The sequence below is a fragment of the Callithrix jacchus genome, chromosome 5 (genome assembly GCF_049354715.1).
Source record: "Callithrix jacchus isolate 240 chromosome 5, calJac240_pri, whole genome shotgun sequence".
Classification (NCBI taxonomy): domain Eukaryota; kingdom Metazoa; phylum Chordata; class Mammalia; order Primates; family Cebidae; genus Callithrix; species Callithrix jacchus.
The window spans coordinates 21,963,618-21,991,410 of NC_133506.1; the positions used below are offsets into that span (position 1 = coordinate 21,963,618).

At 38.8% G+C, this 27,793-nt stretch overlaps 1 protein-coding gene and 1 long non-coding RNA gene across 10 annotated transcripts in view; both read left to right on the plus strand.

Annotated features, from left to right (window-relative positions):
• MACROD2 (mono-ADP ribosylhydrolase 2) overlaps positions 1-27,793 on the plus strand; it is a 2,068,485-nt gene that overhangs the window by 887,446 nt on the left and 1,153,246 nt on the right. The gene's annotated exons all lie outside the window — the stretch shown is intronic.
• Positions 2,054-27,793, plus strand: part of LOC144582459 (uncharacterized) — a 54,020-nt gene continuing 28,280 nt past the window's right edge. Inside the window, exon 1 of the long non-coding RNA XR_013535130.1 lies at positions 2,054-3,228. This is a non-coding gene — a long non-coding RNA (uncharacterized LOC144582459). The remainder of the gene's footprint in view (positions 3,229-27,793) is intronic.

The following is a 27,793-nucleotide window of genomic DNA, read 5'->3' on the forward strand; positions in this document are numbered from 1 at the left end:
GTATCCTTCAGTTGTGCCTTTTGGAGAGGGCAGTCTCTCCATGTCACTGCATGCAGTTACAAGTCCTATGATAGCTTTATGTGGTTTATAAATCAGTTAATTCTTTTAAACTGTAAAACTTTAAGATTTTTGTTTTCATTCATTTTGAACATATAGGCTAATAATATCTTCTGAAGCCAGACTAAGCTATTAAATTTTGCTTTCTATGAAAACATAATGTTAGTTGTTAGCTAACTGATACTAGGAGAACAAATTTCTTTTCCCTATAGGGAAATAGTGAGTGTTGAACCCGGGAGCGTTGTCTTCAAATAAAAAGACTTGTAAACACTTGTAGGCCAGCTCCATGAGAATATGTCAGCTGGAGGAATCTTCGTGTTTCTAAAGATAACTGAGAAAGCAATGGCTCTGAAGGTGACCTTCTTCAGCTAATGGATGTTTAGATCTAGAATCCCAGTTTGCTTTTGAAAAACAATAATATGTTAAGAAGGTTTCTAGACCTGTGCTATCAGTGTCCATTTAAGTCCCATAAGTTCCCTATGAGAATGTTAAATCACAAGGGCTTAGATTATATAGGAGTTAAGTGATGCTTTCATTTGATGTTGAATTTCACGGTAACTCCAGAGCCACAAAATATAAGAGCTTCCAAGCTTGACAAATTGCTCCTGTATACCTAGGCACCAGTGGCTGAGAGCTACAGTGCTGCTCCGGGGCTTGTTTGGTTTGTGTCCATTCTTGTCCTTCCCCTACTATGCTTTGTATCACAGGGCGCATACGTCCCACAGGCTGCATTTCCCGGCTTCCCCTGTCTGATGGCTAACGGTTGGGTCAATGGGAGGCATTGTCAGGAGATTAGAGGGCAGAAGGAAGGAGAAGCGAGGGAATTTCTGCCGTGGCAGCATCTCTGCCTCTATGATGCTGTCTCCTTCCAGAGAAGCCTACCAAGGTTCCAGCTTACTCCATGTAACCCCGGTCCCTGTGCTTTGGTAACGCTACCTCTTCTCTGTGGCCTTTGTGGTTTCCTGCCTTTGGTAATCCCTAGATTGCCTCATTCTTACTTATTTGGCTTTTTTTTTTTTGCTCTTCTATTACCTATAAACCAACTCCCTATGTTAAATTCCCTTGACTTAAGTTACTTAATGGTTTGTGTTCTCCTGGTTGAACCCGGATTAATGAAATTTCCGTTTAAATACCAAAAGTTTCCTGGAGTTCGTTATTCTTGTTGAATAACAAACACAACCAACTCCATACATTGATGGCTTTTCAGAATTTATGGTCTCCACAATATTTGTTTCAAATCCTCTTGTAATAATCACTATTTTAAAACGTAATTACTACTACTGATGATGATAATAAATGTACCCTAAAATGTATTCTATACCAAATTTGGATTTGCATCTGGGTGCCATATGCTCTTAGTTCAACTCTTTCTTTAATGCTCACCTGCAATAAAGCTTCTTTTGCCAATCCTCCTTCATTAAAGATTATCCTGTGATGAGAATGCAAGCCTAGGTTCTGCTTGATTTATATGGCATCGCTGTTTCTTCCAACACTGAGTGATTTGTAGCAAGTTCTCAAAAAGATGTGCTTGCAGCTTTCATTTTCTAAGGAACGGGAAGGCAGCCATAATTTTCTCTCTTAAAGTTCAGCCTCTCTTAGCGTATGTATAGAGGTCAAGGTTTAAACATACCTTCATAATGTCTGACTCCCCTTTAATGCAGTTTGATGAATCTTTGTATAGGATTCCTGGCAAATAATAAGCACAAAATAACTGTATGTGGAATGAATAAATGAATGAATGAATATAGCAACTTTCTCTCCATAGTTCTGCATATAATTAGCTATTTTTAAACTGACTCAGAATTAACCAGGAAAAGCTTAAGCTATCCTTCTATAAGGTGAACTTAACTGGATGTGTCTTGGTCTGAAATACCAGCAACCAGCTGCATTCTGTAAGAGCTATCGGAGCAAAACTCAGGTGTTGACACTAAAGATTAATGAACCACCTTCAGTTAATTGATAGCGTCCAAAGGGCACTCCCTTCAGCCTTTTGTCTGTCAGTTGGCAGAGGATCCAGCAGGTAGACACACTCTATTGCTCGTTGAAATTAAAAATTAGGTAATTTAATCTTCTCAGTGCTGCAGACGATTTTTTAAAGTTTTGGTGGAAACAACAGAGCAATTTCTGGGTGAGTAGGTCTTCTTGGTGATTCATAATTTAGCAGATGACATCTTCAAATTTATTAAGTTGACCTGAGCATAGAATTGTCCAGGAGAACAACAATTAATTTATAGTGCTGTAGATGTAGCTTTCAGGAACAATACAATCCCCACTATTACATATTGGGCTTTTAAATTTTAGGCTTGTAGGTAAAGAGTGAGCTTTTCAGTGTTTGCTTTTCAGTGATATACATGTGCGTGAGTATCAATTCTAGTTTTTGAAGGTGGGTGGGAAGGTGTGCCTGAATGTTTATCCAGAGAGTAATTTTGTGCATAGAATGTATGTTGGATAAATATACATTTGCTTTAGGTTAAGGTGTTAATGCAACCTTGTCAAGAAGAAGAAATCTGAAAAGTGGTTAAATCAAAGCTATTTGATTTCAAAGAATAAAAGTACCATCTTTCAAACTATATTATCTTTGCCTAAGAATAATTTTCACCCTGTCTGTAATTTCAGAGTTCTGCGATGTGGAAGCTGTCAATGTTATGTAATTGAGAGCGATCTGACTTTTGTCATTGTGTGCATTCATAAAGGATCATGTTTAGGTGGCCCTACTTGATGCTTTGCTGAAAAGCCCCATTCTACTTCTAAGTAAAAACTGAGTTCCTGGAGAAACCTAATGAATCAAGGCATAATTTTGATAGCTGCTTTGTAAATAGTGGGAATAAGTGTGTAGTATTATGTTCTTTGGGAGAGAAAAAACTTTTTATTTGGGTGTGATTCATATGAGGATATACTCGAAGTAGATTTTGAGCGTTGATACTGGCAGTGTGGATTGGCTTGTAAATGGATGCTTTTGTTTCTCGCTAAGGAACTGCAAATATGCCAGGTGACATTCTCTTTGAAGTGTAAATGTTGTTTCAGTTGAATTTTTTTTTTTTTCTAGTATACTTGGAAAGTGGATGTTATGCCTATGAAAGATTCTGGATTCTAATAAACATGATTCCTAGCCACAGGAATGTTGCTATAAGCAATGGGATTTCGATTTCTGCATGGATTCCTATTTACCAGGTGACTTCACGCCTTAACCTTGTCTAGCCCTCTATCTACATCTGTCATGTTGATTTCTTCTGTGTATTCATTTCTTACTACTTCCAGAGGTAATTATATTTCTAAGACATATTGGTGCATTTTGGTTGTCTCCAAGTCCCCTTGGATTTTGAGGCCACCATTGTCCTTTCTAGACAAATGGAATGGCTTAGGCCTCCACACATGCACTTTGGGAGGTCCTGGATCATACTCAACATTTCCAAGGTGTCTAAAAAGTCTGACATTGTGGTGTCACCTCTTTCTCCAAATCCCTGCTCATAGTATCATCTTTAATGACCAGTGGCCATTTTCTGCCCTATCTTGTACCATCTGCCTTTTAGATACCCCGAAGGCTTATACCCCAATCACAGTTGGATTTTCCTTAAAGTTCAGTGATGGAGAGGGTGATTGAGTAAAGAATTTGTTGTTGTCATCTAAATATAAAACAGGAAACACATTATATTTTAATATGAAAGCATTGTTCTAAAAAACCTAGTAGCCATTCTCTGCCAAAAGGACATGATCACTGACCTTATACTTTATTAGGCCCAAAACCCAAACATATCTAGAGTGTCCATCTCTCTCCCATATCTCCATTTTTTTTTTTTTTTTTTTTTTTTTAGAGACAAGGTCTCTCGTTATTGCCCAGACTAGAGTGCAGTGGTGCAATTATGGCTCACTGTAGCCTTGAACTCCTGGGTCAAGGGATCCTCCTGTCTCAGCCTTTTGAGTAGCTGGGACTGCACGTGTGTGCTACCACACCTGGCTAATATTTCTTTTTTTTTTTGTAGAGACAGAATCTCAAAACCTGGAGCTCAAGTGATTCCCTCACCTTGGCCTCCTGAAGTGCTGGGATTATAGTCATGAACCACAATGCCTGGCCTCCTGTATCTCCCGTTCCACATTCTAGTTTTATACCATTAGTTACTGCAATAAAAAAAATCCTTGTTATTTTATAAAGCAGAAGACTTGAGCCTTCAAATTCTACTCCAGCCTGGATTCTGGGGCCCAACCTTGCATATGGGACAAGAATCATTAAGTTGTTCTCCCTTTTCCCAAATGCAAGGGTCTTTACTTTCACACATGGATCCTCAGCACCATCAGAAAATTTGAAATTGCTGTGTTTTCATTTCAGCATATTACAGTTATATCCTGATAGTTCTTCCTCACCTCAGCAAAGTAAACGTCATGGCTACGGGTAATGTGTGGGTAGTATTGGTTTGTCTAGAGTAGGTGCAGAATTAGACTGTATGTGTTGTCATATTGAACTAAAGAAGCAAAAGATGTTAAGGCACCTGGATGTCTTTCTTTACATCTTTCTCCTGTGGCTTTTGGTCAAGGGCTATCATTGATACAGGACCAGCTATGTAAGCTGGAGGGCACAGTGCAAAATGAAAATGTAGGGCCCTTGTTCACAAATTATCAGGAACTCCAAAAGGTCACAACAGAGGACCAAACGGTGTACGGTCCTTTGTAAGCACAGGTCACATACACACGAAGCCAGTCCTATGTTGATCAGTGGTTGTTGTTGAGTGAGAATTTAATACATGTATATTTATAGTCTGAGATGCATTTGACTGCCACCTTTGGAGAGAATATCTGCTGGAGCAGGAAAAATAATTTGAATGGTAGTAAACAAAGATCAGTTACCTTGAGAAGAACATTCTTTTGTATCCTTCGGAGTTTCATCAGAGAATCAGAAACGTCTCTAGCTATTTAAAGCTGGAAGGGATTTTATACTTCAATGAGGTATTTCTAAAACTGTTGGAAGTGTTAGAGGATCAAAGCGCAAGGAAAGCCATCATTAGCTTTCGGAGACTCTGGACAGTGCAGGAACCCCGCAAAATCATTAGTGAATCCAGGCTTCCTACAGTGCTGTGAAAGGTGATTCTCACCAAAGGTGTGACTCTGCCTGTTTCTGCACTGGAGCAGTGGGTTGCTGTCGGCCTCTCCTCCTTCTTCTGTACCGTGCATAAATCTTCTTGTTGATGAAATTTAAAATGGTAACTAAGCATTTAAGGGGATCTGACTGCTACAGTTGGATGGGAAAGCCAACCCCTTTTCTCAACAAGGGGGAATTTGAAGAAATTGGATTATTCATCATTTGTAAAGTAGTATCTGCCATTTGCATAAATATCTAAATTGTAGAGAACAGCCATTATTAGTTAAAGTAAATGCTACATGCTATAATAGATAAACACTAAAATCTCAGTAGCTTAATACAATGAGCTTCTATGTCTTGTTCACATCAAATCTAAAGAGCATCTGGGGAAATGTCAGTAACTGCATCCCACAGCCGTTCAGGAACCAGGGCTGATGGAGGCTTTGCTATTTTTTAAGCTTTTTGTTTTAATTCAGGGTTATATGTGCAAGTTTGATATATAGGTAAACTTTTATCATGGGAGTTTGTTGTATAGATAATTTTGTCACCCAAACTTAACCTAAGCCAAGTACCCATCAGTTATTTTTCCTGATCCTCTTTCTCCTCTCACATTCCACCCTCCAATATGGCCCAGTGTGTGTTATTTCCCTCTGTGTCCACGTGTTCTCATCTTTTAGCTCCCCCTTATGAATTAGAGCATGTGGCAGTTGGTTTTCTGTTCCTATGTTAGTTTGCTAAGGATAATGGCCTCCAGCTCCATCCATGTCCCTGCAAAGGAAATGGTCTCATTTCTTTATGGCTGTGTAGTATTCCATGGCATATATATGACACATTTTCCTTATCCAGTCTATCATTGATGGGCATCTAGTTGATTCTGTATCTTTGCTATTGTGAATAGTGTTACAATCAACATATGCATGTGTGTGTCTTTATAATAGAAATGATTTATATTCCTTTGGGTGTATACCCAGCAATGGGATTGCTGGGTCAAGGGGACCTTCTGGCTTTAGGTCTTTGAGGCATCACCATTCTGTCTTCCACAATAGTTGAACTAATTTACACCTCTACTAACAGCGTATTATTGTTCCTTTTTCTCCTCATCCTCACCAGCATCTGTTATGTTTTTGGCTTTTTAATAATGTTCATCCTGACTGGCATGAGATGGTATCTAATTGTGGTTTTGACTTGCATTTCTATAATGATCAGTGATGTTGAGGTTTTTTTCATATGATTGCTGGCCTCATGTATGCCTTCTTTTGAAAGTGTCTGTTCAGGTCCTTTGCCCACTTTTTAATGGGGTTGTTTGGTTTCTTTCTTGTAAATTTGTTTAAGTTCCTTATAGATGCTGGGTATATGACCTTTGTCATAGCAAAGATTTTCTCCCATTCTGTAGGTTGTCTGTTCACTTTGTTGATAGATTTCCCTTGTTTTGCAGAAGCTCTTTAGTTTAATTAGATACAATTTGTCAATTTTTGCTTTTGTTGCAATTGCTTTTGGTGTCTTCATCATTAACTCATTGACCATTCCTATGTCCTGAATGGTCCTGGTGTGCCTGAAAGAGATGAGGAGAATGGAACCATCTTGGAAAACATATTCAATATATCATCTATGAGAACTTCCCCAACCTCACCAGGAAGGCCAACATCCAAATTCAGGAAATGGAGAGAACCCCAGCAGGATACTTCATAAGAACATCATGTCTAACACACATAATCATCAAATTCTCCAAGGCAGAAATAAAAGAAAAAATGTTAAAGGTAGCTAAAGAGGAAGGTTAGGTCACCTATGAAGGAAAGCCCATCAGATTAACAGTGCCACTCAGCTGAAACCATAAAAGCCCGAAGAGATTGAGGGCCAATATTTGACATTCTTAAAGCAATTCCAATCGAGAATTTCATATATGGCCCAACTGAACTTTATAATTGAAGGAGAAATAAGATCCTTTTCAGATAAGCAAATGCTAAGGGAATTTGGTATCACCAGACCTACCTTACTAGAGCTCCTGAAGGAAGCACTGTATTTGGAAAGGAAAGACTGTTTCCAGCCACTACAAAACACACTAAAGTACACAGACCAGTGACATTATAAAGTGACCACATAAACAAGTCTGCAAAATAACCCGCTAACACCATAATGACAGAATCAGATCTATGCACGTGAATACTAAACTTGAATATAAATGGGCTAAATACCCCAAATGAAAAGACAGAGGGTGTCAATCTGGATAAAGAAAAAAGATCATGGGTATGCTGTCTTCAAGAGATCCATCCCACATGCAGCGACACACACGGGTTCAAAATAAAAAGATGGAGAAAAATCTACCAAGCAAATGGAACACAGAAGAGAATCTGGAGTTCTAATCCTAGTTTCTGACAAAATGGACTTTAAACCAACAAAGATCAAAAGAGACCAAGAAGGGCATTACATAGTGGTAAAGGGTTCAGTTCAAGAAGATCTAACTATGCTAAAAATATATTCACCCAACACAGGAGCACCCAGCTTCATAAGGCAAGTTCTTAGAGACTACAAAGATACTTAGACTCCCACACAATAATAGTGTGAAACTTTAGCACCTCAATGACAATATTAGGGAGGTCATCGAGGCAAAATTAACAAAGATATTCAGGACCTGAACTCATTACTGGATCAAATGGACCTGATAGATGTCTACAAAACTCTCTGCTCTGCCATTTTCAGCTCAGGGTTTCTGCAGTTGTTGTGGGCATTAATGTTAGTTGGCAGAAAGGGAAAGAGAAAGTGGAGGATTTCATGGCAGATTTTTACAGGCTAAACCTCAGAGTGGCACTTGTTACTTTTTCCCACTTTGTATTTTCCAAGTCTTGGTCATATGACCCCTTCTAATTGCAGAGGAGGCTAGAAAAATTAGCTAGGTGCTCAGTAGGGAAAAAAGGGTAAACATCTAGACAGTGTCTCTCACATGATGCCTGACAGGGATACAGGTTGCCCTTCTACCAGTTCAGTAACCAGAGAGTCATCATTAACAGGGGGGAAATGGCTAGTGATCTATACAGCTTTTGGTATTTTATTAAACCTCTTTGCTTCTAAGTTTCCACATCTGTAAAATGAGGATAAGTGCATCTTACAGGATAGTAGTGAGGATTTGAGATTTGACACAAGTAAAATGGTTTAGTGTAATACCTGAAAATTAGCAAACACTATGGGAATACTACCTATTACCATTATTATTGTCATCACTAACTATATTAATTTGTTTTCACACTGCTGTAAAGAACTGCCGGAGACTGGGTAATTTATAAAGGAAAGGGGTTTAATTGACTCACAGTTCAGCATGGCTGGGGACGGCTCAGGAAACTTACAATCATGGTGAAAGGTGAAGGGGAAGCAAGGCACCATCTTCACAAGGTGGCAGGAAGGAGAATGAATGCAGGAGGAACTACCAAACACTTACAAAACTATCAGATTCCTGAGAAGTCACTATCATGAGAACAACATAGGGGAAACTGCCCCCAAGATTGAGTTAAGTCTACACCGTCTCTCCCTTGACACTAGGGGAATATGGAGATTACAATTCAAGATCAGATTTAGGTGGGGTCTCAAAGCCTAACAATATCACAGAGATTTTAAGGAAGGGCAGCATATTTGAAAATAAGTTAACGTGCCACATGTGCTCAACACATGCATAGAATGTAGTCAAAGTTCTCTGAAACATGTTTTTATTACTTAATTGCGCCTTCCTGGTATTATACTTAAATTTATTATTATGACTTTCTACTCATAAGAACCCCTCAGATAAACTTCATTTTCTTCCATTAGGTTCCCTTTTAGAATATTATCAGTCTGGAACTACAGTCACTTGGGTACATCACCAGATTTACATGTGTTTAAAGTCTACTTTTGCTAGATCTAGCTTGATCTTTGAGGCTCTGTATAGGCCTTTGTAAATTGCTCTTCATTTGTTTTTGAGAATTGAAATGGAAATGGAATGCCTCAGATGCAGATGATGGGATTTGAGGTAGAAAATGCCACTAATGCATAAATATGTAAATGAATCCATTGTGTCTAAAAATTTATTGAGGGCCAGTGCAATGGCTCTCACCTGTAATCTCAGCACTTTAGGTGGCTGAGGCCGGCAGATCACCTGCAGTCAGGAGTTCGAGACCAGCCTGGCCAACATGGTGAAAGCTTGTCTCTACTAAAAAAAAAAATTAGCCAGGTGTGGTTGCGGGCACCTGTAATCCCAGCTACACGGGAGGCTGAGGCAGGAGAATTGCTTGAACCCAGGAAGTGGAGGTTGCGTTGAGCTGAGACTGTGCCATTGTAATCCAGCCTGGGCAACAAGAACAAAACTCTGTCTCAAAATAAATAAATACTAACTAAAATAAACATTTATTCAGGAGAGCATATTAAACATTGATTGATGTTAGTACTTTAACCGATAAGAATGATTTTAAACTTGTGTTCAATTGAGTCCACCCTAATTTGTTTAGAAACTTCTGGAATTGAACGCAATTTGTTAAAAGTAAAGACATTTTAGGCCAGATAACAATATTGCTTTGAGCTTACCTATCTGTAACACTTATTAGGAGAATACATTTATACCTATCTTTTCTTTAATAAGTGTTGAAACTTCGTTTAATTTTATTTTGGTAAGATTCTTTCATAACATTTGCATTATTTTAAAAAATTGTACAAAATTCATAGAACCAATAAAGAAATGTTTGTGGCTTGATGGTCTCAGGTAGGCAGTGTACAATGAAGATTCAAATAATTATGGGTTTTTTCTTTCTTTCTTTTTTTTTTTTTGAGGTGCTGTCTTTGTTTTTGGACTGTATTTGTTCTTCTTTTTGTATATAGCAGACAACTTGAACTGATGGTCAGGTCTGGTAAGAAAAAAAAAAAAAAAGCTACCAAAGGAGAAAAGGTGAATTTCATAGGATTAATAAATTCACAAACAAACTTTGTAGGTCATCATTGAACATTTTAGTTATGTTAGAATAACCAAGCATTGAGCACGATAAAAATAATTTTGCTTCAGGGTGTCATCATTGTGAACCATCATAAGGTATAAGCATATTAACGGTAGAAATTCTGGCACAGAACAAGGAATTTGCACGTGGTCCAATACTATGAACAAAGAAAGGTGTATTTATTTATTTATTTTAAAGACAGAGTCTCATTCTGTTGCCCAGGCTGGAGTGCAGTGGTATGACCTTGGCTCACTACATCTTCCACCTTCTGGGTTCAAACAATCCTCATGCCAAATCTTGTGAGTGAGTAGCTGGGATTATAGGTGTGAACCACAACCCCTAGCTGATTTTTGTATTTTTAGTAGAGATAGGGTTTCACCATGTTGGCCAGGCTGGTCTCAAACTCCTGACCTCATATGATCTGTCTGCCTCAGCCTCCCAAAGTGCTGGGATTATAGGCATGAGCCACCATGCCTGGCCAAACTTTCATATTTCTTGTGATGACACTGAACTTTTAGAGAAAAGACATATGTTGACTTTGTGCTCTGATGGTTTCAATTTAGAAAAAACCATTTGGGAATTTGCTTACCTAAAGTTTATGCATCTGCTTTATTTTCTCACTATTTCTCTTACTGGAAAGCATTTGAGGATTTCTATTCTTTTTAAAAATAATTTCAACTTTGATTTTAGATTTCGGGGTACATGTTCAGTTTTGTTACATGAGTATATTGTGTGATGCTGGGGTTTGGGGTATGAATTATCCCATCACCCAAATAGTGAGACTAGTACCTAATAGGTAGGTTTTTAGCCCTTACTCCTCTTCTCTTTCTCCCCTTTCTAGTGGTGCCAGTGTCTTTTCTTTCCATCTTTATGTCCATGTGTGTCCAGTGTTTAGCTCACACTTATAAGTAGGAACGTGCAATATTTGGTTTTCTGTTCTTGTGTTCATTTATTTATGATGACCTCTAGTTGCATTCATGTTGCTAAAAAGGATATCATTTTATTCTTTTTCATGGATGTATAGTATTCCATGATGTTTATGTACCACATTTGGTGTATTCAGTCGTCTGCTGATGGCCACCTAGGTTGATTCCATGTCTTTGCTCTTGTGAATAGCTCTGTGATGAACTTTTTGGTAAAACAATTATTTTCCTCTGGTTATATACACAGTGTTGGGATTGCTGGGTCAAATCATAGTTCTGTTTTAAATTCTTTAAGAAATTCCTAAATCGTGCTTTCCACAGTGTAAAAAATGAACTAATTTATACTCCCATCAACAATGTATAAGTATTCTGTTTTCTCCACAGCCTTGCCAACATTTTTTCTGTTTTGAGCCATTCTGACTGGTATGAAATGGTATCTCACTGTGGTTTTGATTTGAATTTCTCCAATAATCAGTGAGGGTGGTCATTTTTTTCATATTTTTTAGCTGCTTGTATGTCTTCTTTTGAGAAATGTCTGTTCATGTCCTCTGCTCACTTTTTAATAGAGTTATTTGTTTTTTTGCTCATTCAGTTACTTAAGTTCCCTACAGATTCTGGATATTAGGTTTCTGTTGGATGCATACTTTGTGAATATGTTCTCCCATTCTGTAGGTTGTCTGTTTACTCTGTTGATAGTTTATTTTGCTGCGCAGAAGCTATTTAGTTTACTTAGGACCCACTTGTCAATTTTTGTTTTAGTAGCAATTGCTTTTGAGTCATGAATTCTTTGCCAAAGCTGATGTTCTGAATGGTATTTATTACCTAGGTTTTCTTCTGGGACTTATAGTTTGAGGTCTTATGCTTAAATCTTTAATCCATCTTTAGTTAACTTTTATATATGATGAAAGGTAGGAGTCTAGTTTCATTCTTATGCATATGGCTAGTCACTTATCCCAGCACTATTTATTTAATAGGAGGTCCTTACTCTAATGCTTTTTGTCAACTTAGTTGAATGTCAGATGGTTGAGGTATGTGGCAGTATTTCTGGGTTGTCTATTTTGTTTCATTGGCCTGCGCATATGTTTTGTGCCAGTACCATGCTGTTTTGGTTACTGTGGCCTTACAATATACTTATAAGTCAGGTAATGGGATACCTTTGGCATTGTTTTTTTGTTTGTTTTATTTTTTTGTTAGGATTGCTTTGGCTATTCTGGCTCCTTTTTGGTTTCTATGAATTTTATAGTCATTTTTTCTAATTCTATGAAAAATGATGTTGGTAATTTGTTAGGAATAGCATTGACTCTGTAGATTGTTATAGGCAGAATGGCCATTTTAAGGATATATTCTCTTCCAATCCATGAGCATAGAATGTTTTCCCATTTGTGTCATCTCTGATTACTTTCAGCAGGCTTTTGTAGTTCTCCTTGTGGAGATCTTTCACGTGTTGGTTAGCTACATTCCCAGGTATCTTGTTTTTCGGGTGGCTATTGTAAGTAGGATTACATTCTTGATTTGGCTCTCAGCTTGAATGCTATTAGTGCATAGGAATGCTACTGATTGGTGTACATTGACTTTGTATCCTGAAACTTTACTACAATCATTTATCAGTTCTAGGAGACTTTTGGTGGTGTTTTTAGTGTTTTCTAGTTATAGACTCTTATCAGTGAAGAGAGAATTTGACTTTTTTTTTTTTTTCCTGTTTGGATACCTTTTATTTCTTTCTTTTCCCTGATAGCTCTGGCTAGGACTTTCAATACTATGTTGAAAAGGAGTGGTGAGAGAGGACATCCTTGTCTTGTTCCTGTTCTTAAGGGTAATGCTTCCAGCTTTTGCCCATTTAGTATGATATTGGCTGTGGGTTCATCATGATGGCTCTTATTATTTTGGGATATGTTCTTTTAATGCCTAGTTTCTTGAGGGTTTTTTTTTAATCCTGAGGAGATGCTGGATTCTACTGAAAGCTATTTTTGCATCTATTGAGAGAATCATAAGGTTTTTGTTTTTAGTTCTGTTTATGTGGTAAATCATATTTATTCATTTGCATATGTTGTACCACCCTTGCATCCCGGGAATAAAGCCTATTTGATCATGGTGAATTAACTTTTCTGTATGCTGCTGTATTCTGTTTGCTAGTATTTTGCTGTGGATTTTTGTGTCTATGTTCATGAGGAATATTGGCTTGTCGTTTTCTTTTCTCATTGTGTCGTTGCCAGAATTTGGTATCAGAGTGATCCTGGCTTCATAGAATGAGTTAGGAAAGAGTCCCTTTCCCTCAATTTTTTGGAATAGTTTCAGTAAAAGTGGTGATACCAATTCTTCTTTTGTACACAACTTTATAAACAGACCTGCAAGGATAATTCTGCAAAGGCCATTCATCAAAGAGAATTCCTTTGTGAAGTAAAATTGTAAATAGTCTAAGCATCTTGCCTTCAACTTGCCTCAGAGCCAAATGTATGTAAGGATTGAGAATGTTTGCCATTTTACATTCCTTGGTTTGAAGAGGGGAAGAAAGAGTACATCCTTAAACCCTAAAAATATTACTTGGCCTGCATGGCATTCGCACTCAAAGGCAGAATCTGAGACCTTGCATCAGATGCATGGGCAATGCTACGTCTCCATGAAAGACTACATCAAGAGTGTCAACGTATGATTGCTTGGGGCACATTCATATATTTTTGTTAGGGAGTCTGTGTTCTCTCTTTTGTGTGTTGTTTGATTGCATATGCCTTTAAAGTAAAACTGTAAGCACTATTAGTCATTTGATGAGAAGTAATGAATTTTATATAGAGAAATGTTACAAAATAGAGATAGACTTAGTATAGGGGACTATAGATCATTCAACCATGAACACATATCATTCGTTTAAATTAGTTAAAGAAGCAAAAATATTTGAAATAGTCAAAAGAACATTTTCAATTCTACCTAATAATTTATTTGACTAATATTTTATTTTTTAAATAGTGACTGGCCAAGGTGATGATATGATCTATCCTAGTTATTAACCAGCAGAATTTAAATTTAGTTTTCCAAAACTCTCCATGGTCTAAACTCAATCTGCCCTTCCAGGCTCAAATTCTGCTCTTCTAGTTTGAAGGCCCACCTGAAACAGGCTGCTTCTGTTATGTTTCCCAGGCTTTCTTATATCTAGCCTTTTGCCCTAATACCTTTGTCTTTCTACTTGGAGAACCTATTCTTTCCATCTACCGTACCCCACCTCTATTAAATGACCCTGTCTAATTGCTTCTTGCATGCTTCAACCAGAAGTAATCTCTTGTCTCTGATTATCACATAACACCATTTTGTACTTCTGTGGATTTCGCCTTAGTCATCTCTGTCATACTGATAAATGGACTGTGAGCTCCATATTTTTATCTTCACTCTTATGCATTGCATCATATAAAACCTTGTACATAAAGCAGGTTCAGCAAACATGTACTGAATGAATTAATCAGTGCGTGAATAGTTTTGTTTCCATTCACTAACAAACCACTCCGATTCATGTTTACATATACAGAAGAAGAATGAATTCATTATTAACTAAATTTAATGTATGTCATCTGTACACCTAAATCCTAGTGAATATGACCTTTGGCTTAATATAAAAAAAAGTATTCTTTCAAGTTAGCATTAATTTGACCTATCTTTTAGATTATTCAGGTTGGTTCACTCATGTTGACATTAGCCAGTTTTGAAATACAGACATAAAGGTGTACACATATAGATTTGACATTCAAGATTAACTTACTTTTTTCCAATTAGATTAGGGAAGAGATAAATAATGACTCAGAGGAGAATGGAGAGGCTATAGAGGTGAAATACTGTAATAATGTGGCTAGACTTGCTTGAGACGATGAGACATTGCCTGCTTTGTTAGTCCTTTCATAGAGAAATGACTCAGCACTGTTAGAGAACATGATGAGGTTACATTATTCTTTCATCACAAACTGTTGAGTTAATGGTGGTATATATAGAGCATAGCTCTGATTCATAAGACAATTGGTCATTGTGCTTCTCTTTGTTTTTTAAAGCAAGTTAGTGCTTTAATAAGAGCATAGAACCTTGGTTCTTGTCATGAAATCTGATGATTATAAACAAACTGCGAAAACAATTTTAAATACACCTGGATTTCCAAATGGACAGAGGTCCTTGAAAGTCATTTTTAAGTTCCTTCAGAGCTACAAAGTCTATGTGTTTATCAAACTATATTTTGCAAATCTTAGTAGGAATTGAACTTGTGCATATCCAAACCCTGGCTCTTTTTGGCTTCATGAGAGTAGACTGTATATCATGCTTTTGCTTTAGATGATAAATATACAAACTGTGTTGACTGGTAGAAAGCAGAGCAATGGATCTCTGCAAATTGTAGCATGCCCGGCTCTGACTTGAGACACAAAATCAATTCATTTTCAGTGTTATGACAGGATCTGAGATAGAAGTGAGTCTCTTGTTGCCATCATGAGAAAAAATATGTATGTCTTACCTCAGTCCCAGTTTTGGGGAGGAGCATGGAAGCCAGGTGGGGGCTTCAGTTGCCAACACTGCCTCTGATCACCTGGTATGTTACAAAATCAATTTTATCTTCTGCTGCATTTCATGAGACAATCCAAAGAGCAGTGTTTGTCTTTCTGCTCTTTACACCCTCAGCTTTCATGGAGGCATAATTGCCATGAGTTAAAGCCAGGAGGACAGTGATCACTGCACACTGATTTGGATATAAAATCTACGGCCATTTGAAAGGGAAACCTTCAGGAGCCCATGTAATAAACCCCTGGGGAACTTAAGAGAGCTGAACTGCACCTAATTGCATCTGACATGGCTAAAACATAGGGACCTCTCTAAAGAGTGTGAGGGCAGGTCCCCAAATCCTCTGCTCAGCACTATTCAAGGTTCAGAATAGTTCATGCATTTAGCTAATCTACAGCTATGTGGCAAAACACCCATCAGCTGCATGCAGTCAGCCTCCCTCTAATGGCCCATGAGGTGAGGCCAAAAATTAAAGTGGTATAATCAGAGATTTTAAAGACAAACTGAAAATAACTGATGGAACCATTTGACTTATGCTTTGGATGGCGTATATTATTTTGTGTATGATTTGGGGCCTTAGCAAACAAACACAACTCCCTCCACAAAGGGGATGAGTTTGCTGGGCCAGAGTGGACTCCTGTTGCTGGGAGCTACTGCCGCCCAGCATGGGCAGCTGCAATCACAGTGCCCCATCCCTGCTTGGGTGGTCCTGGAGGGCTGGAGAGCTGTGTGACTCCTCAGGACCTTTGTCACTAGCTTGTATAATGCCTGTGCATCAGTTCTTGAAAGCAAATATCCCAGTTAGGGCCTACATGGCCTACCTACCCTGAGCAGGGAAGGGGTACAACACATATTGCTTTTAACAAATCTTCATCAGGAATGAGAGGATGTTGCAATGGGAAGGAAAATATTAATTACTGCCAGGCCCTTCTCAGTGGAATCTTCTCCCACTCTCTTCCTGCTGGAATTACAGATTCATAGGCTCTGGAACCAGTCAGCCTGGGTTCTTTCACACATTCCCTTCTTCTCGTGGGCTTGAGCATAGTAGACATCAAGTACTGTGACTCAAAGTTCTACCACCTCTGTTGGCTTAAAGGGCAAGCCTGGAATAACCTTGGTCTATAGGTCTAAGAGGCAAAAATAAAAGCTGGTGAACCTTCTCACTGACAAGGCACTTGGCCTCTCGGTGCCTCAGCCTTCAAATCTATAAAACTCACTGTTCTTATCTCTGAGGTTTAGTTCTTGGAATTATACGGGGTAATTCATGAATTCCCTAGCCTAGGACTCCACACACGGCCTCTTCAGGAAGTGTTAGGGTAGCTCTGATGCTAGTCAGCTTAGAAAATCAAGCAGTGAGAAGAGGGGCATATATTGACTTGGTGTTTATGCTGACAGGCTTTGGCGGCTCCTCAAGCTTGTCCATACTCTGCGGTAGCATTAAGAGGGCAGTGTCCTGCAACTTGAGTTTGAGTGCTCATTCTTCAGGAGTTCTGGCTGAGATGCACGTGCCCCACCTTTTCCCAGAACCAGGGCCCTCTAAATCTAAGTCACAAAAGGTACCAGGGGAAGTTCCTGGAAATTCTGATCCAATTCAAGTCCCTGCTGCCAAGGTTTACCTCTTGACTGGCCTGTCTTCCCCTGAATTCTCAGGAGTAGACTTCTATTTGTATAATGTTTATATGGGCTAACCTTTGCATATGTTCATACATTTTATCCTCATAACAATTCTGAAAGACAGTTATTCTTGTTATATCTGTTTATGAAAGAGGAAATTGACACACATAAACATCAAGTCACTTAACCAAATCCCTACAGGGCCCATCTTCAGTAAGTGTCAAAGTAAGGATTCAAGCTCGGGCAGTCTTGCCCTTATCCCACAAATTCTGAGATTCTGCCATAATGCCAGGATTATGCCTTGCTTCTCTCTTGTGATAGACTTTCCAGAGCTTGGCCCAGTCACTGAAACATGGCAAGCACTTTGAATGGTTGATGGATAAATGCATGAATGAATGATACTTTGCAACTGTCCTATTCCCGGTGCATTCTTCGAAGTTTTCTTCCACTTTTTATTATTGCAGTGTTTGAAAATTTGACTTCCTTATTTTACTAGATATATCTTTGTCTTTATATGTGTCATCTCCCAACCAGATGTAAAAGATACTTTCCTGAAGGAAAGAAGCATGTTTTATCCCTGTTATATAACCTCCATAAGAATAGCTGAATACTCAGTTCGTGACACAAAAAACCTAAAATAACTTTCTAAATAGATTGGGAAGTTGGGTTGTTGAGATACAGAAGATTTACTCTCCTTCCCAACTCATCCCTTCTCTTTGCTCCTTCCAATAAAATGCTATTTGGTTGAGTAGTTTAAAGATGGAAAACCATTTAAGGTTAAAACAGATGAATAAGATCATTCTAAGGAAGCAGAAAGGTGTTCAGACTGTTAAGTTGAATGGATCAGAGTATGACGGCATTGATTCTGCCTGTAAGATTTCAGGTCACCGAAGGAAGTATGTTGGATTGCATTATCTCCATTTGCTTTTAAAGAAAAAATAAAGTTTAGTTCGCTCTCTGAAGATAAAATTATTTTTGGAACCATATTCAAGAAGGGCTTGACTATGTAGACCTTCTGTAACAGATATAGAAAACAGTTCCACCAACCCTGATATTACAGAGACACTAACATGCCCTCTTAAATAAGCCATAAAAGTGGTGAGAATGGCCACATTTTTGTGATGGGGTGTTTGGAATTAATTCACCTTCATGAAACAGAGGCCACATCATATTCCGGGTCATGAATAATGACGGCAATCCTGTTTCTCTTTCCTTTGAACCACTTACCTACTCATTGACCTAACATATTTTAAATGCACAAAGGAGTAAGACTTTGTTTTTGGATAGAGAAATATGCAACAACCGTTTCCTAAAAAGACTGTAATTACGTTTGGGAAATGCTAGTAATTAAAAGCTTGAATGGATAAGTTTAAGTTAGATTTATGAAAAACCAAGAGACATATCTAACCTTTCTTAAGCTCCAGGGCAAATGCATAATTTGAACATTATGTCTACAATGTGGGTGTGTTTTCCTCCTTTTCAATGAAGACAGTAATTAGGATAGTAATAGAAGTAATACTTGGGTTTATACAGCCTTTAGCTGAAGTCTACCTAGATAGTTTCTGGCTGTGTGGTAAGCATGTCCAACTAATGTCAGCTTTTGAAGTCACTGAGTTTTTCATGCCGTTTTCCCTCGGGGCTTCCCCTTTCTCTAATAAAACTACCTTAATCCCATCCACATTTCAACTCTGAATCCCAGCACTTAAAACGAACTGTCTATATCTGACTCACTTAAAAAAAAGAGTAGTTCAAATAAAAACAAAGAGTTGTTTGCTTTCCTTTCCTATCTGGCTGCATCTGTCACATACATGTACTGTCCCCTGACATGAAGCTCTAATACTAATCTAGAGCCTTATCCATCTCCAACTTAATATAGGGACGATGTCTACCAATAACTTAGGCAGTTCCAGAAGGGCTCACTCTGTCTTCTTTTGTTCACTTACAAATGGGAAGAATGTCTTTACTAGAGTAACTATTAAAGGATTCCAGTATGCCCTACCACAAGCTGAAATTTGGAATCTGATAAAATATTTTTTAAGCAAGCTTCTGGCTTCTGGTTTTGTTATATTAATTTGGGACTGGATTCTCTCCAGTGGTTCAAACAAAATGAAAGTATGATATTTAAGTATTTAATATACTCTATTACTTCGCTTGTTAGTTTGGGCCAGAATTAACTCCTTCCAGGATCATCCCAAAGTACCGGTGAACTCCGTATTAAAGGGCACTCTCTTCTTTCCTCTGACATCCCACTGAGTAGGAATAATTAGGCAACCACAACTGCTTAACCCTGTGTGGTTTCACATGGAAAAATCGTGGCAATTTCTTTTCCTGTTATCTCTCTCTCGTTTTTCTTGTGATTCATAGCTTGTAACAACAAACCATCCTAAAAGTTATTGGCTTAAAACAATTGCAGTTATTTATTTTGTTCGCAAATTGGCAATTTGGGCAAGGCTTAGCAGAAAAGGGTTGACTCTGCTCCAGGTGGTGTGACCTGGGATGGCTCGAGTGGGCTGGAGTATCTACTTTATCTACTTCCGTGATGTCTCACTAACGTGGCTGGTGATCGCTGTTTCCTGGGAACTTAACTGGGTCTGTTGTATGAGGTCATTGATTCTTTGGATCCAAGATACCACATCTAGAAACTGCCACTCTATTTCAGTCTGGTACAGCATCACTTCTGTGATCTTTTGTTGAACAAAGAAGTCACAGATTCTGCCCAAATTTAAGAGGAAGGGACATAGGACCTGTAAAGCAAAATAAAATGTTAAGCAACCCACCGCCCCCACCCCACCTGGCCCCAACCAACTAAATGGACCCCTCTCGCAGCCAAGAGCATTCCAAAGTTAACATGAAACATGAGTTCAGGCCATGGTGGAAACAGATGATCAGATATGCCTCATTATACCATCCTCCCATTGGAATTGAGGCACAACTGACCAGCCTTAATATTAAAACAAAAACCTTAAGACAATCTGGTCTCTCTGAAGCCTGCTACCTGGAGGCTTCATCTGCATAATAAAAGCCTTGGTCTCCACAACCCTTTATCTTAACCCAGATACTCTCTTCTGTTCATTCCAGGTCTTTAGATAGAGTCTTTCATCTAATTGCCAGTCAGAAAATCCTTGAATCCACCTGTGACCTAAAATTGCTGCCCACCGATTCAATTTCCATTTGTCCTTCCTTTCCAGGACATGGAATATACATCTTAATGTAAATCTTAATGTCAAAGGCATGTCCTTAACATTGGCAAAATAAACTTCTAAACTGATTGAGGACTGTCTCAGATACTTTTTGGTTTACAATCCCCACCTCTCATTGAGAGGAGTGTCAAAAAATTTGGCTGTGTTTATACTATACACTCTTTAATTAATATATGTCTGTTACTACTAATATCTGATACTACAGTTAACCCAAGCCAGAAATTCAGTCACCACCTTTGACACTTTCTTCTCTCTTATCATCCTCTCCTTGACCCACCCTAGAAATACATGTAATATTTATTGCATGTAATTTATAACTCTATGACTTAATCAGATATTATCGTATCATATACATAAATATCCATTACCAAGACTTCTAATTGGCCCTAGAATCTTCTGCTGCTTTTGAGTGTCATCAGCACTATGCTGGTACATACATGACCCCTCATCTACCTACTAGCCAGTCTCTCTGCCTCCAGCCTTGCCCCTTTTAAATCTAATCCAGATGGTTTTATTTTTAGTTAGAAAGAATATTTCCTCTGATTATAATTTCTCAAACATCCTCCATTGCTGTAAGAGTAAAGTGCAAATTGGTTTGCATGGCTCCCAAAGCCCTGCAGGACATGGCCCCAGCCTCCTCCTCTAGCTGCACCTTGTTAAACCTTTTGCCCTCAGCCTTCAGCTTTAACAAAATCTTGATGTACTCCTAATCTCTTTCTTTGAAATGCTGTTTCCTGGTCCCCTTCCTTCCCACCATCCTCCATTCCCTTTGCTGAGATAATTCCATCTCATTCTTTAGATTTCAGAATAGTTTTCAATCACTTGCTCCGGGAAGAATTTTATGACACTTCATTCATTTATTCATTCACAGAGTATTCCTTGAATATCTACAATGTGCCAGGCACTGTTCTAGGCCCTGGGGATACTACAGTAGGCAAAATAAATAAAAGAGCCTCCTGTCATGGGATTTACCCCTATCATGGAAAAGTCAGGCAATAAACAAGAAAACAGGTACATTATGTATTATGTTAGACAGTGATAAGAGCTAAGCATAAATAAACGTGAAGCAGCACTGGCAATATAAAATGTTGGAGGCTGGGAATGTTGAAGTTTTGGGAAAATCCAGGTAAGGTCCTACTGGGAAGGTGTCACCAAGCCAATACTTGATTGAAGTGATGGGTCTAGCTGTGAGGCTGCCTGGGAGAACACTATTCCAGATAGAGCAAACAGCAAGTGCAAAGGCCCTGAGATAGGCATGGGCCACTGTCTTTAAGGAGTGCAAGGGCCAGAGTGGCTGGAGTGAACCGGGAGGAAAGCAGAAGAGAAGATGCGGTCACATAGGTGATGGTAGCCCTGCTCACAGAAAGTCCTGTCAGTTGCTGTAAGGACTTTGGCTTTGGTCATTAGTAAGGTGGGAAGGAAGCATTGGGAAAGTTTGAGACGAGGAGCGACCTGCTCTGGTTTTTGTTTTAAGGGATCCCCTTCACGTCCCAAATCCTCCCACATTAGCCCCTTCTCTCATCATTTAGCTTTTTACCTATGCTGTAACTTGGTTCTATCCCTTACTAGTATCTCCTTTCCGGGAAGAGAGGACTCTGTCCAACTTGTTAGTGTTTTATTCCCACCATGCAGCCCAGTGTCCGAAAACCACAGGATATCAATAAGTATTCATTTGATTACATTGAAATAATAAGTAAATGAAAGCCAGCTCCTGTGCCAATCTTTAACTTTTTCATTTATTATTACGACTCCTTTATATTGATAGAAGTAAACCCAAAACATAAATGCGGAAATGAGGTGCAGAAAATGGTAGAGAAAAAGGGAAGAGAAGAAATAAAATTACTGGAGCCATCATGGCAACCTTCTTTAAGCTAAGAAACCCAGGTTCTCATTCCCACCTTGGAGACTCTAGTGGAGAATTTTACTGAGCCATCTGTGAGACCACAAGATGGCCATTCACTTCTCTGAAGAGCCATCATGACAACCTTCTTTAAGCTAAGAAACCCAGGTTCTCATTCCCACCTTGGAGACTCTAGTGGAGAATTTTACTGAGCCATCTGTGAGACCACAAGATGGCCATTCACTTCTCTGAAGAGAAATGAAGATAAATACTCATAGTGAATGCTTTTTTGATTTTTGGCAGGAAAGAGGAGACACTTCCATTTTGGCTCATTATGAAGATAACAAGACAAAATGGCTAGAGCATAGCATATTTATTATAAAAATTCATGTTGTACCTGGCTGTGTGTTTGCATACATGTGTGCATGTGTGTGTACAAAGGCTTCATACTAGTCCACATGTATTTATCAGTGTGAACTATGTGCTGAGCTAATGCTAAGGATGAAGAGGTCCTGCCCTCAATGGACTCGACAGGGGCTACACAAATCAAAAGCAGTATAGTGAGTAATATGGCGAGGAAATAAATACCTCTTCTAAGAAGCAAATGGAGTTGAATATATTAGATATATTAGTATATTTATACTAATGCCTGCACTGAATATGTGATTTTTTTTTTTTGAGACACTCTTACTCTGTCATTCAGACTGGAATTCAGTGGCCTGATCTCTGCTCAGTGCAACCTCCACCTCCAAGGGTCAAGAAATCCTCCTGCCTCAGCCTCCTGAGTAGCTGGGAGTACAGGCACACCCAGCTAATTCTTGTATTTTATTTTTTTATAGAGACAGGGTTTCACCATGTTGCCTGGGCTGGTCTCAAACTCCTGTGCCCAAGCAGTCCACTTGCCTCAGCCTCCCAAAGCTGAGATTACAGGTGTGAGCCAACATACCTCGCCATGAGTAGCAATTCTTGAATAATAGCAGGAACAATTGCTTCCTGACCTAAATGGTATTTTTCATTTTTGGTTTAACAGGTCAGATTGGAGAAGGGTACATACACTTGGCCACTATTTGGATTATCACAATTTGACTTGTCTTGTGATGTCACAAAATATTTAAACCGGAAAAAAATATATATTAAAAAAAAACACTGCGTGTTCAGCTCTTTTGTTTAAACTGTAAAGAAAAATATGGTCCAAAGAGACTGGGTGTTGCCAGAAATTGCATTTGGGAAGAACAGAGAGGAAAACCAGGCTTCTGAGTCTAGGATGAGTCAAATGATGATATTTTGTTGCCTAAGTCACAAAGAGAATGACAGTCTTCTCCACAGGAGTACTTTGGGATTAGTTAGGTGGTCTCATAACCCATCAGCCCCTGCCTTTATTGGTTGGTTTCTTCTTACTCCATCTAGACATGCTGTTGTTAGTCCTGGAGACTGAGTACACTGTGATGGCTTCATGTTGTCAGCTGGGTTTTCTCATGCCCTACATTGCAAACTGATAAAGGATGTTCCACAGCCAGCCTTAGCACCATGTACCAAGCCTGCCACAGGCGTCCTCTCTTCTGCTCCAAGCTGCTGAGAGACAGAAAATGGAGGTGCTGAATTTTGAGGCTTGCAGGGTTTGTCTGCACTGCATTCAGCTTGCCAGGAGAGCTGGTATGCTGCTTCAGGTCCATAAAGGAAAGGAGAGTGCCAATCAGATAGATACACTTCTGTAAATCTCCTGTTAGTTCCAAAACTGTCATTTGCTTGTAGAAATTTTACCATCTTTATATGACTGACCTAGACAGCAAGAGCTGGTGATGCCCCTCTGTTGTAACGACATTTGCGCATTTGCACAAGTACACAGTGTCAGCGTGTCACTTATCCTAGACAGTTTTATTGTTGTGACCCTGATGTGGACATCACCATGCTTGCTGCACATGATAAACTTGAACCATGTTTTGCTCTCAAGTTTTAAACAAGTGTAATTTAAAACACATATAACAAAACAGTCTATGAGTAGAGATCTTTCCAAATCAGATGCCTTTTTTGGTAGCACGATGAGTAATTCTTTCCAGTGTGATAACATTGAGGGTCTCTGAGAGTCTCCTTATTAAATAATAATCCTTCTTCATATAGGGTTTTGCATGAATTTGGGGAGAAAAGCTATTTACCTACTTAATCTTGAACAAAAGGCATCACTTCCCTGCTTTCTATGTAATTGCTGCTGCGTGCATTTGCACATGTAAACTGTGGTGGGTTTACATCATCTTATACTATGGATATTTTTTCCATATCCAGCAGTATGAATACAAGCAATTTCTGTAGAATTTCATGAATTATAACTAAGGCTAAAAGCCAGATCACTCTTTCCATCTAATGCTGTTATGTTTCTTGCCTTATTTTGTTTATGTGATAAACATTATTCAGTGTATACTACTGGCCAAAGATTGTTGTAGGCACTGAGAGTATATCAAGAAATAGGAGAAGATCTCTGGTCTCATGAAATGTATATTTTAGCAGGGAAGTTGGGGCAGGTGATACATGCAATAAGCAATTATAAATATTTACATAATTTAAATTATATAACTAACTTGAAACTACAACTGTAAATGGAGAAAAATGGGGAGCAAATTAAAGGGGAAGTGGTTAGATCTGGGATTCAATAAGAAATAGAGGGGTCAGAAAAGGACTTATTGAGAAGAAAAGATTTTAGTAATGACTGAAAGGAGATAAAGGAGTAGAAACAAGCAGATATTCTGGGGAAAGATTCTATCTGGCATAGGAATCAGCTAAAGCAAGGACCCTAAGGAGGTAATCTACAGGCAAGGAAGTCCCAGGAGATAACTGTGCATAAGTCAGATGAGCAGAGGGAAGATAAATGCAGCCAGAAAAGGTAGCTGTTTAGGATCAGAGAAAGGACTATAGGCAGATTATATAGGGCCTTGGAGGTAGTCATAAGACATCTGGGTTTAATTCCGAGTGAACTGGGAAGCCACTGCAGTTGTTTGAGGAAAGGAATGACATGATTCAATTTCAGTTTCTGAAGATTAAGCTGGAGAATCTTTTAGCCAGAGTAATCTGTGTGGGGAGGATGACATGGCTTAGCAAGGAAGGAAACAGGAGCCTATGCAGTAATCAGGGAGAGAACTGGTTGCCTCAATCAAGACGGCCGGTTGCAGTAGAAGTGATAAAAGTAGTACAGACTTTGTATGTATTTTGAAGACAGAGCCAACAGGGAAGAATGATTCCAAGGGTTTTTGTCTGAGCAACTGGAAGGATGTAATTGCTTCCAGCTGTTATTTTGTTGGGGAGAATGAGGAATTTAAGTTAGAACATGTAAAGTGGAAGATACATAAGTCAGGAGAGAGATCTGGACAAGAGATAGAATGTGAGAGTTGTTGGTAGGTAGGTGCTGTTTAAAGTCATGAGAATAGATGCAAACTCCAAAGGAGTGAGTATAGGTAGAAAAGAGTACATAAGTCAGGAGAGAGATCTGGACAAGAGATAGAATGTGAGAGTTGTTGGTAGGTAGGTGCTGTTTAAAGTCATGAGAATAGATGCAAACTCCAAAGGAGTGAGTATAGGTAGAAAAGAGGATGGAGTCCGAGTCCTGTCCGTTCCTTCAGCAAGAGGTAAGGGAGATGGGCAGGAATCAGATAGAGAGGCTGAGAAGAAATGACCAGTGATGCAGGAGGAAAACCGAGAGAGGATGCTACTTTGGTGAATGAAGTACTTTGAGGAGGGAGAGATGTTGAAAGGGGCCGGGTGCAGTGGCTCATGCCTATAATTCTAGTAATTTGGGAGAACAAGGTGGGAGAATCTTTTTAGGCCAGGAGATTGCAACCAGCCTGGGCAACATAGTGAGACCCCCATCTCTATTTTGAAGATAGCCAGGCATGATGGCACATGCCTGTTATCTCATTTACTCAGGAGGCTGAGGCAGGAGGACCATGTAAGGCCGGAAGTTTGAGGTTGCTGTGAGCTAGGGCCACTGCACTCCAGGCTACAAAATAAGGCCCTGTTAAAAAGAAAGAAAAGAAAGAAGGAAAGGAATTCTATTGAAAGATGAGAAGCTGAGGACTGAGAATGACAACCAGATTTAGCAACATGGAGGTCATGGATGGATTGCTGGCAGCAGTTTGAGTGTCATGATGGAAATCAAATTCTGATTGGACAAATAGGGATCTTCCCCCCCCCCATCTCTCCCTCCCTTCCTCCTTTCTTTCCTCCCTTCTTTCTTCCTCCTTTCCTTCTTCCCCTTCCTTTTCTCCTTCCTTTTTTCCTTTCTGTGCCATTGAAGTGAACTAAAAACCCATACTTGGATATTTGTTAACAGTATAATTTTAATGAATCCCTCTGGGACTTTTTTTTTTAAACTCTTGGAAGATTTTCACTTATTTGATCTGGCCCTAACATTCCAAAACTGGCATGAATTTTAATTATCCTTAGATTTCACTTGGGAATAAAATGGCCAAGAGAACAGATAAGTACTTTAGAAAATCATTAACTTATTTTAGGCCATTAAATTATGTCTTCTTACACTGAATATGAGGAAGAAAGTGTTAGTAACTTATTTTATTATGTCTTGGTAATTTAAAGTAAATCGCATATTCTTCTCAAAGTACCTCCGGAGTTTACCTTGCCTGTTATGTATGCATGGTTTCCCTAACAAGATAATAAACTCCTAGAAGGCAACAACCAGACCTTCTATTTTTAATAAAATCTTTTGTACCCAGCTATGTCTTGCACACAGTCGGTATGCAACAAATATGTTTCGGTTTCATTTTCTATGCTCCTTCTGTTTGATCCTGCCTTCTTATACACAAGCCTCATTCGGTAACGGGAGGATAGTAATGGAAAACAATCTGAGGGAACAGTGCTAATACTGCTGGAACTTGTAGCCTCTGAAGGCTTTACAGTTTTGATAGAAGTATAGAGATGTATTTGAGAAATTCAGTAGTAAAGAAAGAACCGCATATAGCAATAATAAAAGATGAGCTCCTGATTAGTGACCAAGGGAAATCTGCAGGTAATACATTTTTAAAGGGTCCTGTGCTGGTTGGAGAAACAGACACTAGAAAAATATTATTAAAATATTCTCCTGTCCTCCCTCTCTCTTTACCAATAAGATGAATATATGCTTGTAGAAAATTAGCTAACATTATGTTATAAAAAACTTGGATTATTCAGTGATTTTAAACATCATTCCCAATGGATGCAGAGTATTCTATCATGTGATTGTATAATCTATTTAACTACTCTCCTAGATTGAAGGTTTTAATAATTGTCCTTTCTTTTCCATGACATACCAAGCTAAGGTGAACATCATTTATTGCCATGTCTTTGTGCATATTCAATAGTTATTTCTTTTTTTTTTTTTGAGATGGAGTTTCGCTCTTGTTACCCAGGCTGGAGTGCAATGGCGCCATCTCGGCTCACCGCAATCTCCGCCTCCTGGGTTCAGACAATTCTCCTGTATTTCTTTATATTAAATTTCTAAATGTGGGTCAGGCACGTAGCTCACACCTGTAATCCCAGCTCTTAGGGAGGCCAAGGCAGATTGATCACTTGAGGTCAGGAGTTGGAGACCAGCCTGGCCAACGTGGTAAAACCACATCTCTACTAAAATTTAG